The sequence below is a fragment of the Parasteatoda tepidariorum genome, chromosome 2 (assembly GCF_043381705.1).
Source record: "Parasteatoda tepidariorum isolate YZ-2023 chromosome 2, CAS_Ptep_4.0, whole genome shotgun sequence".
NCBI classification, from domain to species: Eukaryota; Metazoa; Arthropoda; class Arachnida; order Araneae; family Theridiidae; genus Parasteatoda; species Parasteatoda tepidariorum.
The window spans coordinates 3,521,899-3,532,593 of record NC_092205.1 but is presented as its reverse complement, the minus strand read 5'-3'; the positions used below and the strand labels follow the sequence as shown (position 1 = coordinate 3,532,593).

The window sequence follows — 10,695 nt, the reverse complement described above, 5'->3', positions numbered from 1 at the left end:
TGCTCTAAGAGCGGAGTGAACTAGCCCTTGTATTCTCTTTAGCCCTGGGTTTGCCTGAAATAGATTTGTACATGGAAAAATTATGTAAGTTAACAAAGGAATTTTTTACTAAATAATTTTGCTCACGGATTTGCCCGAAATGGATTTGAACATGATAAAACTATATAAATTAATAAAGAAAATTTTTAGTAAATATATCCACAATAATATACAATTAACTCAATGATTTTATATAGAATTTTATTACTTTAGTTGGGTATCCATTGTTTTTTATCAAATTTTGCAAAACAAAATTTAACAAATCGATAGACTCTTTCAAAATTTGAAAAAAACCTGTTTTTGCAATATTTTGAACTTATTTTATGACTTCTATTTACTTGCAGTTTATGCTTAGTAAATAAAACTTATTAATTTTCTTCGTTTTTCTCTTTTCCTTTTCGTATTTATTCCACTGCAGTACTGTATAAGAAATATTTTCTACCTAAGTCTATTATTTAAAAAAAAATCCTGTGATTTAAATCAAGATTTTTTTTTAAGAAAAATGTTTTTAAAGAAATGCCAACAATGCTTTTATATTTTTCTTGACATTATCCGTTTGCTTTCCACAATTCCTCACAAATGGGAAATATTTGAAATTTTTAATATAATTAATTTCTATGACACCGAAGTTGAATTCGTGTTTGTCACACTTCTCACATAAAGGAACATCAATTTTTTATGTAAACGTACACATATTTTAAATATAACAAATACATATTTTACATATAAAGTAAAATAACTGGTCTGAAAAATATATTTAAGGAATAGGAAAAACATATTCATAATTTAGCGAGTGTAAGGAAAAAATATGAATAAGTTAATTTAATGCAATTTTGAAAATAAACTGTAGCAACGGTTACAGGAAGAGCAAGAAGAATTATTAAAGCAATCACAAAATTTGGAGTAGTACTGTAAGATTTTTTAAACCATAGTATTCAGTGTCTTTCTTGAAACTGGAAACCTTGATTAATTAACAGTACTTCACAACCTCCAGTGGAAAGGTCTGTTATCATGCAACAAGATAAATAACATTTTCTACTGCAAAAGAGATAAAACTTGGAGTGTTGTTTACAAAGATTTATTTTCTTTTATTTTACAACCGTCGTTGAACAGCCTAACCAATTTTTTTGGATTTACGACTACTTACGTTCAACTAGATAGCCTTGTACTTTTGAGCCCAATTCAAAAGACAAGGGAACTCCTGGATCAAGTATAGGGAGAAATTTGCCTTCTTGGGGGACTTTTTGATGGAACCTACCCGCATTTGCGTTACATGGAAAGGAAAACCCCAAAAATCTCCATGATCCGTCAACGACTGAATATATTTTACGTCATCGCTATGGTCGGTGCGAGCCGGATGCGGAATTTGTATCGACCAGCCATGGCAGAGATTCGAACCCGATTCAACTCATCGGAAGGCGAACGCTCTTTCCTTGGAGCCATTATGGCTCTTATATAGATTATTTCATTTTATTTGGGTTTACGACTTCTAATGTTCAACTCCGTGGCCTTGTAATTTTGAACCAAATCAGGACAAGGGAACTCCTGGTTAGAGTATTAAGAGAAATTTTATTTCGTGGACTTTTTGATGGAATTAACTCGCACTTGCTTTACATGCAGACGAAAACTACCAGAACCTCCCACGGTCAGTCTGACGGTAAGGCGATCCGAAAACCACTGAGGATATTTTTTTCACGACAGCACTGCTGTTGGTGTGAACCGGTTGCGGCATTCGTATCAACCAGCCAGCCATCACTTGGATTCGAACCCGATTCACCTCATTGGCAGATGAGCGCTTTAACCCCATTGAACCATTACGGTTCTTGTATAGATTATTGAAATTTTCTTACCATGGAAAGAAAGTGAGGAGAGAGAGAAAATTGTAACATGACTATTGAAAAATCATTGACAATTTCCGGTCCTAAATTTTTGCTGCCCTGGGCGGTGGCCCATCTCGCCTACCCCTAAGCACAGTCCTGTATATTTTAATCAGATTTTGCTTATTGTTCTTATGTAAAAATTTTAGTAGGGAACGATGAGTCAAAAGAACATTCAATGAGTCGCTAAGTATCTAATGAGAGAAATATATATTCATTTAAAAGAATTTAATATAATCAACTGGATTTGAAAACGTAACAATGAGACATTTAAAAAAATATTAAATTGAATGTTGTTTATAGAAAATCATTCGAAGCTCTTTTTAGTTATACGTAAAAGGACCATTAACGATTTCAAATTTTTATTATAGTCTTAATAATAGGTTTTAAACTAAACACGACCAATAGAAAAGATTTAAAAACTTCATAAAAATTGAGAAATATTGGCGCACATTTAAATAATTTTATTAATTAAAATTAAAAAAAAAAATGAAACCCTTTGTAGTTGCCTGTGGAATAGGCTAACGGTCATTTTTTCTCACTCTTCTCCGATGTCAAAATCACTATACGTAAAAATAAAAAAAAAATTTATACATANTGTCAAAATCACTATACGTAAAAATAAAAAAAAAAAAATTGGTACATATTTATATAATTTTTTATTGTTGAATTAACTTTTTTTAATCTCTAATAATAAGTGTCGCCTCTAATAATAATAATCGTCGTTAATAACTGTCGCCTCTGAGGAGCCGACAACTGTCACCACTCTAAAATTAAAAGTTTTTGTACCTTACTACCACATTATTTCAGAAATTTTGAAAGTTATTTTAAAATATTGTGTTATGTATTTTTAAGGATTTATTACTTAGATTAGCTCAAATAGTATTTGAAAGCACTCGGAGTGCAAAGGGTTAATCCAATCAAAAAATAAAAAGCAAAAAGTGGCTATTAAGTGAATAGGATCCATTAGGTTAGAGGAAAAAGCGGCTACTAAGTTATTAGAATCAACCGGCCACTGGCTACTTACTGAAAATTAAAATTTTCTAGTCTAGCTGTATATATTTCTGCTTTTCATAATGTACGGAGCTAAGCAATTCAGTCGAAGACAAGAGCCAGTCCATTCTAAATTTGTATTTAAAATCAAAATCACTGTTCAAAATAATAGAAAAATTGAAAAATATGAAAGTTTCAATTTCTAGTGTTTTTACTGCTATTTTTACATTAAGTATGTAAGTATAATGACAATTTCATCTGGTGTTATGAATTGTCGTTATATTTAAAAACAATTCAAAACCATGTTTTAATTTTGTTTTGGTTTCAAATGGGAATTAATCTATAGTTAAAAAAAAGCCCATTTCTAATCATGATTTATTCAATATATTATGGCTCTAAAATTTCTCTAACTTAAGGTCATAAAATTTAAATTTCCTTAAGACGAATGTTATATCCGATATATCATAAATTATTTTTTCAGTGCAAAATGTTTACCTGCTTACGTGTTTAATGTTTACATGTTTAATTTTTTATGAAAAGTTCTGTAAGTAGTTTTTAGATCTTAGTAAGGAGAGTAGAGTTTTGTGGTATCCTTCTTACAAAGACAATTGTTACTATTAAATGTCTTATTTTTCACTTACAGCAGGTAAATGTACCTACTTTCTCAATAATTATTAGGAAGATGTTAATAACGACAATAATTTTTAAAAATGCAAAACAAAGCAAACAAACCCTTACAAAAATCAATAAAAATGAAAACTAAAAATAAAAATTGATGTCCTTAAAAATTTTTGAAACGTGTTTATACTAGCTTATGGAAAAATACATATTCAGGGCTGGCACTAAGGATTTATAATTATTAGTCAGTACATTAGCCAAATATCAAAAGTATTCGCCAAATGCAAATCTTAACAATTTTCTTTTATAAATATTTTTTTCCTGTGGAAAAAATCATTCGCCAATACTTTCGCTGAAACACAATTTTATTCGCCAAATTTACGATTTTATCGCATAAGGCGAGGTGGCGAATGGGGGAGAGAGGGTCCTATATATATAGTATACATATAAATTTAAAAATGTCACAATATTAAAAAATCGTAGTGGCCGGTTTAAAATACAGACCCCAAATTGTTCAGAATTAAATTATTTTTACTATTTTATCTGGTTTGTTCAGTAGCAGAAATATGCAGATAGCCTACTAGCTTTGGAATAATATAGAAAAGGCTTTACCGAGTTGTTTTGGATGTTCATCATAATCGTTCATTTTGTTTAACTTCTTAAAAACTATGAAATGACGAAGGATTGTAAACGACTGTATCGGGTAGTACGATGACAGGCGAAATACTAATATTCGATAGTTACTTCGAAAATTTTTTACTCATACTATTGACGTAAAAAAAATGCTCTGCAGAGAGAGGAATACAACTACAGAGTTGAAATTTTACAAGTTGTATAGGTTAGTTTTGTTTATGAATTTAATACGAGCTTTCCTTTTTTGGAAATTCAAATTTGTTCAAAAGTAATTAAAATTTTAAGTTTTTTCTTCGCGTTAACATTTTGTTTTGTTGCGCAAAAACTATAATATTTAACTTTTTTTTAGAAAATTAATTATATAATTTTTATAGAACTGTAGAAAAATGCATAGGGAGTAAAACGAAATAATAAAAAAATTAAGATTCGGAAATTAGTTACTGTTAAACTGCATGCAAGATTTATAAACTTTTAAACAGAAAAAAAAATACCATGTTGGGTCGATCTGTATAGCCTGCTGAAATACAACTACGTAGTTAAAATAGCCATTTTTATTAATGAACTATTAATACGAATTTTATTTCGAAATTCAATTTTGTTTGAAAGTTAGATCAAGTTTAAGTGCTTCTTCTTAAATCCTTTTCATTTTTTTTGCTTTAAATATTGACCATTATAACAATTTGTTTTAACATATATATTAAAATTTAAAAAAAAAGAAAAAGAAAAATTAACACAAGAGCGATAAAAACCGTTCTCTGTTGAATTGTTTTGAGTCTTGTCAATGAGTAAAATTACTAGTTTATTTCCCCTTATTGAGTGATATAATCTGCATTCCTTCGGTTAATTTATTTATTTAGAAAAACTAGTTAATGGGATCCTTCGCCAACAAAGAATGTCTAGTCATCAATGTCTTAGTTGTAAACTATATATTTATGTTTTATTTAACGTTTTTTTTAAAAATTCTATTTTATTTTGATTGCAGATTTATTTTATATACGAAGTTATTTTCCAACTATTAATTTTTTTTTATATTTCAAATGTTTTAATAAATTTTTTTACTGAAATTGAAATTTATAATCATGGTAACAATCTTATTCAACATTTTAGACTTAAAACTAAAAGCGGTATTTCTTTATCATATCATAAAGTAATTTTTGGATATTATCTTGTTGCGCAATATTGAATTATAAATGTATGGAATTAACTTTTTTACAATCATCAAAGGGCAAATAAGTTATATTTACTTCTGTAGTATATATATTTGTATATTATATGCATTAAAGTTTTTATACCCAATGTATCAAAACTAAAATAATTATTCAAAATTGGACAGTAATAGGGGGAATTAAATATTCGCACTGCTTGGTTAAGAAAAAAAAACCTTTTAATGAAATATTTTTTCTTGTACAAAAAATTTAAATCTTAAAGCATGAAATTTCAATGATAACTGAACAAAATGTGCATGTTTAAAATTTAACCCAATTGAGCAGGGAACAAAATGTGTGGAACGAAATATGCGTTAATGGAATAAAGTATTTTGGAATCCTTACCTAAATAATTTGTAATTTTGATAGTTTATCGATAAGAAACCAAAATGATTTCGGAGTAATCTTAAAAAGTGGCGAGAGTTAGCAAACAGAAATTGAACTCACAAGGAATCTTTTTTATGCATGTATGTTTTTTTTCTTGATCCCTTGTGAAGAATTGTATTGGGCGTTTATATAGATCATGATTATGCAAAATATAATTATTAAAAATATCACTGTGGAATAAAATTACATGCCGTGACCAGGATTCGAACCTGGGTTATTGCGGCCACAACGCAATGTACTAACCACTATACGATCACGGCTACGTTTGTTCGGCTGGAAAAAAGATTGAACTTAAAATAAAAACAAGTATTGCTCTATTTAATCTAATCTTAAATCGGTTGAAAGAACCACACCTTTCCCTCTTTTAAAATCCTTTGATGAATACTTTACGTAAGAGTTTTCCTACTAGATGGCAGCAGCAAGCATAAAATTTTCTACAGATTTGTAGGACTTTTCTCTTTTTTATTGTACAATTTGAGAACTTACAATAGAAGTAATTATGAAATTAGTAGAACACTGTGAAATGGGAATTTTTAAATTCGATCTTTAACTTTTATGGTAGAAAATATCGAGTTGTTATTAAGAGAATTTAATTATTATTATGGTAGAAAATATTAAGTCGTTATTAAAATATTGAGTTGTTATTTATGGTAGAAAATATTGACTTCGTATTACTGAACTTCGTAGTACTAAATTATTTTTAAGAAAGAAGATTTTTGAAAAATTTGTTTGTCACGAAATTGAAAAATACTATCTGTTAATCACATTTTAAGTTGATATACTAAAGTGAAAAAGGGAAATTAGAAACAATTTAATTATTCGCATATAATATTATGCTAAAAACATACAGATTAGCGAAAAAACGTTTAAAGTTAAAATGTACTCTTATTTAAGAATATTTGGATAAACTGTTTTAAACAACTTATTACTCATCATGAAGTGCGCAATGAAATAGACAAAAAAGTAGAAAATTATGGAAAGAAGAAATGTTTTTTTTCACAAATCAAAACTCAAAATTCTTTTCATAAATAATCTACTATGCATCTCATTTACTTAATGTCTTATTCTCTGAAATGATTGAGGTTTGAAATGCTCACTATTCTTGTATTATACCACTATACGATCACGGCTACGTTTGTTCAGCTGGAAAAAAGATTAAAGTTAAAATAAAAACTACTATTGCTCTATTTAATCTAATCTTAAATCGGTTGTAAGAGCCACACCTTTCCCTCTTTTTATGAATACTTTAAGTATGAGTTTTCCTACTAGATGGCAGCAGCAAGCATAAAATTTTCTACATATTTGTAGGGCCTTTCTCTTTTTTATTGAAAAATCTGAGAAGTAGAACACTGTGAAATGAGAATTTTTAAATTCGATCTGTTAATTTTATCGTAGAAAATATCGCGTTGTTATTAAGAGAATTTAATTAGTATTATGGTTGAAAATATTGAGTCGTTATTAAAATATTGAGTTGTTATTTATGGTAGAAAATATTGACTTCGTATTACTGAACTTCGTAGTACTAAATTATTTTTAAGAAAGAAGATTTTTGAAAAATTTGTTTGTCACGAAATTGAAAAATACTATCTGTTAATCAAATTTTAAGTTGATATGCTAAAGTGAAAAAGGGAAATTAAATTATTCGTATATTGCTAAAAACATACAGATTAGCGAAAAAACGTTTAAAGTTAAAATGCACTCTTATTTTAAAATATTTGAATAAACTGTTTTAAACAATTTATTACTCATCAGGAAGTGCGCAATGAAATAGACAAAGAAGTAGACAAAGAAGTGGAAAATTACGGAAAGAAGAAATGTTTTTTTTCAGAAATCAAAACTCAAAATTCTCTTCATAAATAATCTACTATTTATCTTACTTAATGTCTTATTTTCGGAGATGATTGATGTTTGAAATGCTCACTATTCTTGTATTATATATTTTTTATTTATCAACAAAGTGTAATCATAGATGACTGCATCATTAAGCAGGAAGATATATTTTTTAATAACTTATCACAAATTAAATAATACCAGGTAACCATAAGCTCCCGGAACCGTAAAATGTTAATTTACAATTAGCATTATTTTTGGAAATAGTTTAACGTTATTTTTATTTATTATAATATAACATATCATTAGTTTAATAATTTGATTTTGTAAAATTATTTATTTGTTATTTTTTGTATTTAAACTGTACAAAAAAGAGTTTTTGATGCTGTTTTTTTGTATTGTTGCGTGACATTTCAAAGAATGAAACATAAGATTTTAAATATTAAATTTTGTTTGTAATCATAGATGACAGCATCATTAAGATGAATAAAATATTTTCTCCAAAAACTAATCTCAAATGAAATTATACCTGACCATACGCTCTCGGAATGATAAAAAATTAATATATTATTAGCTTTTTTCGAAAAATAGCTTCGCAATAGTTTTTTTAAAATTTAATATAACGCATCATAACTTTAATAAATTTATTTATTAATTACTTTTGAATTTAAATTGACAAATAAGAGTTCTTGATGTTTAAAATTCTTTTAACGAGAATTCGTAGCAAAAATTTCAAAAAATAAATACATTTTCTCGACTATTTTGTAAGAACTAATTAAAATTTTACAAACACGAGTTATTGAGTGATTTTTATAATGTTGCTCAATATCTCGAAACATAAAACAAAAAATGTAAATACTTAATTTTTTTATTTAAATATTACATTTCTTAATTAGTTTTTTTTACTGTCACGAGTACTTCGCTATGGAGTTGTGTAGTAATTAAGGCGAATATCGTAGCTTAGTTACTTCATGTAGGATATTCATATTTATCAATTTTTGTTTTTATTAGATAATTAAAACATCAACAAAAGAATAATAACTAAATTTATTTTTAGTAATAATATAAAATTAAAAATAATATGAAATTAGTAATAATATAAAATTAGATAGCAAAAAAAATGGTAAATATCGTATAAATCGGCGTATAAGCCGACTTATCAAACCCCTAAAATTTCATGAAAAACAAAGAGTCGACAAATATACCGGAAATAAAGTCGGACAATCGCTGATTGTGAAGTATCGATTCATTATAAACAATAAGATAGATTTGAATAACTTTTTATCAATTTACCTTCACAAATTGCCCCTCTCAAAAAGTATTTTTAATATTTTTCTAATGATATTTTTTTACATATGAAGTTTTTTCATATGTAAAAAATTCAGAAAAAAGATTCAGAAGAATTCAGAAAAAAATTAAGAATAATAAAAGTTACGAAACTTTTTTCACGAGTATTTCAAATAATATGAGACAATGAAAACTTTTGAAATTAAGCATTAAGTTATTAATTTAAATATTCCAGAACATCATCTGAGTCGTGACGAAAACGGATCTCACTTTGCAATTTATTCTACTTCATCTTCCGAGTCTTAAAAAAATCGTCTTCATCCCCATCCAAAGAATTCGAAATTCCACTTTTCTTACAATATTTTGCAGCAACATTTAAATCGCCATTTTGCCATGCGTCTAATATCATTTTACACAACACCTCTATAGTAATAATAATAAACGCGGTCGACTTCCGGCATGCAAGAAATTTGCTATATCGTAATCAAAAATACGGAGTCGACTTATACACCGAGATATGCTATAAATTTATTAAAAAAAAAATCGCGACCGAGGAATGGTTAGGGTGAATTCTTTTATGAAATTAAATTAATCTATGAAAATTACGTCGTTTGTTGCGTTTATAGCAAAAGTAGTTCATGAACAATAATTTCATCAGTGGGGTGGTATAAGAAATCGATAAATTAAAAAAGTGAATAAAAGAATAAATAAATGAGTAATAAATAAATAAATAATTAATGCAATAGTTATAATAATAAAAATACAATAGTATTCGTAACAAATATAAAGGGAATTGTTTTAAAAATGAAAGTAATTGTAATGAAAACGTAATAAAAAATTAATTGTAAATAATTATAATGAAAGTCTTCGTGTGGAGCATTGTAGAACCATTTTATGCCATTGAAAAACAACTTTAATCCGCTGTTTAATGAATAAATAAATCATAATTATAACAACGTGTTTTTTTTTTGTTGGTCTCTTTAAAATTATTTTATTTTACTAATTAACTAATGAGAATTGTTTACAGAACGGAATGTTGATAAGTTTTATTTCACTTCGACAATAAAATATTTACAAATGCAAAAGGGCGGTAGTACTTTGGCCGTACAGGGAATTTCACTTGTTGGCGCCACGTTTTTCAGCGCCACATGGGACCAATTCTCTGCAAACGCAAGAGGAGCTCATCTCTCGCTTCCCTCACGCACCAATTTGTGCTTTCCAGGCATCGAACCAACCACCTACTGCCCCGACTTCCGCTTGGATTACAGGGTTGCGCTACCAGCCCCAGTCACGAACAATCAGTTAGTTTCTAAGACATTCTTTTCCAGAAGTTCTCTACTTCTAGAGAACAGTGAGTAGTTCCCAACAGGTGATATTAATTGGTGGCGCTATCTATTGATAATATTTGAAAGTAAATTTTAGGAATTACTTAAAAGCTGAATCGGCACCAGATTTGCAATACCACGACAAAATACAAGAATTCACTGTTTTTTCAGCTGTTTATTCATGACTTAGATGGGTTAATAATTTTAATCGTAAATATTTATTTACCTTCATTTTCGATTCAACAAAAAAATTAATTTATTTAGAGTTTTCGGTGAATATTATTTCCTTTTAATCTTCTCTATTTTATTTATTTAAAGAAAATGGGAGTTTTTAAAAATAGTAATTTTTCTTTAGCTTATATGCTTATATACCTGCATATTTCCCAATAATTTAATAAGTCTAAAGGTTAAAAATAGATTATTTTTTTTTTCTTCTGATAAATTTTTGAGCTTTTTTTTTCTTTATCAAAAGCAGCGACCACTGCCGTGTTGTAATATATA

General features: G+C 27.8%; 1 non-coding gene across 1 annotated transcript; it reads right to left on the bottom strand.

Moving 5' to 3' along the window:
* Positions 1–5,940: 5,940 nt before the first annotated feature.
* TRNAH-GUG (transfer RNA histidin (anticodon GUG)) lies at positions 5,941–6,012 on the bottom strand. The gene has a single exon. It is a non-coding gene; the product is annotated as a tRNA-His (tRNA).
* Between the last annotated feature and the right edge of the window lie 4,683 nt (positions 6,013–10,695).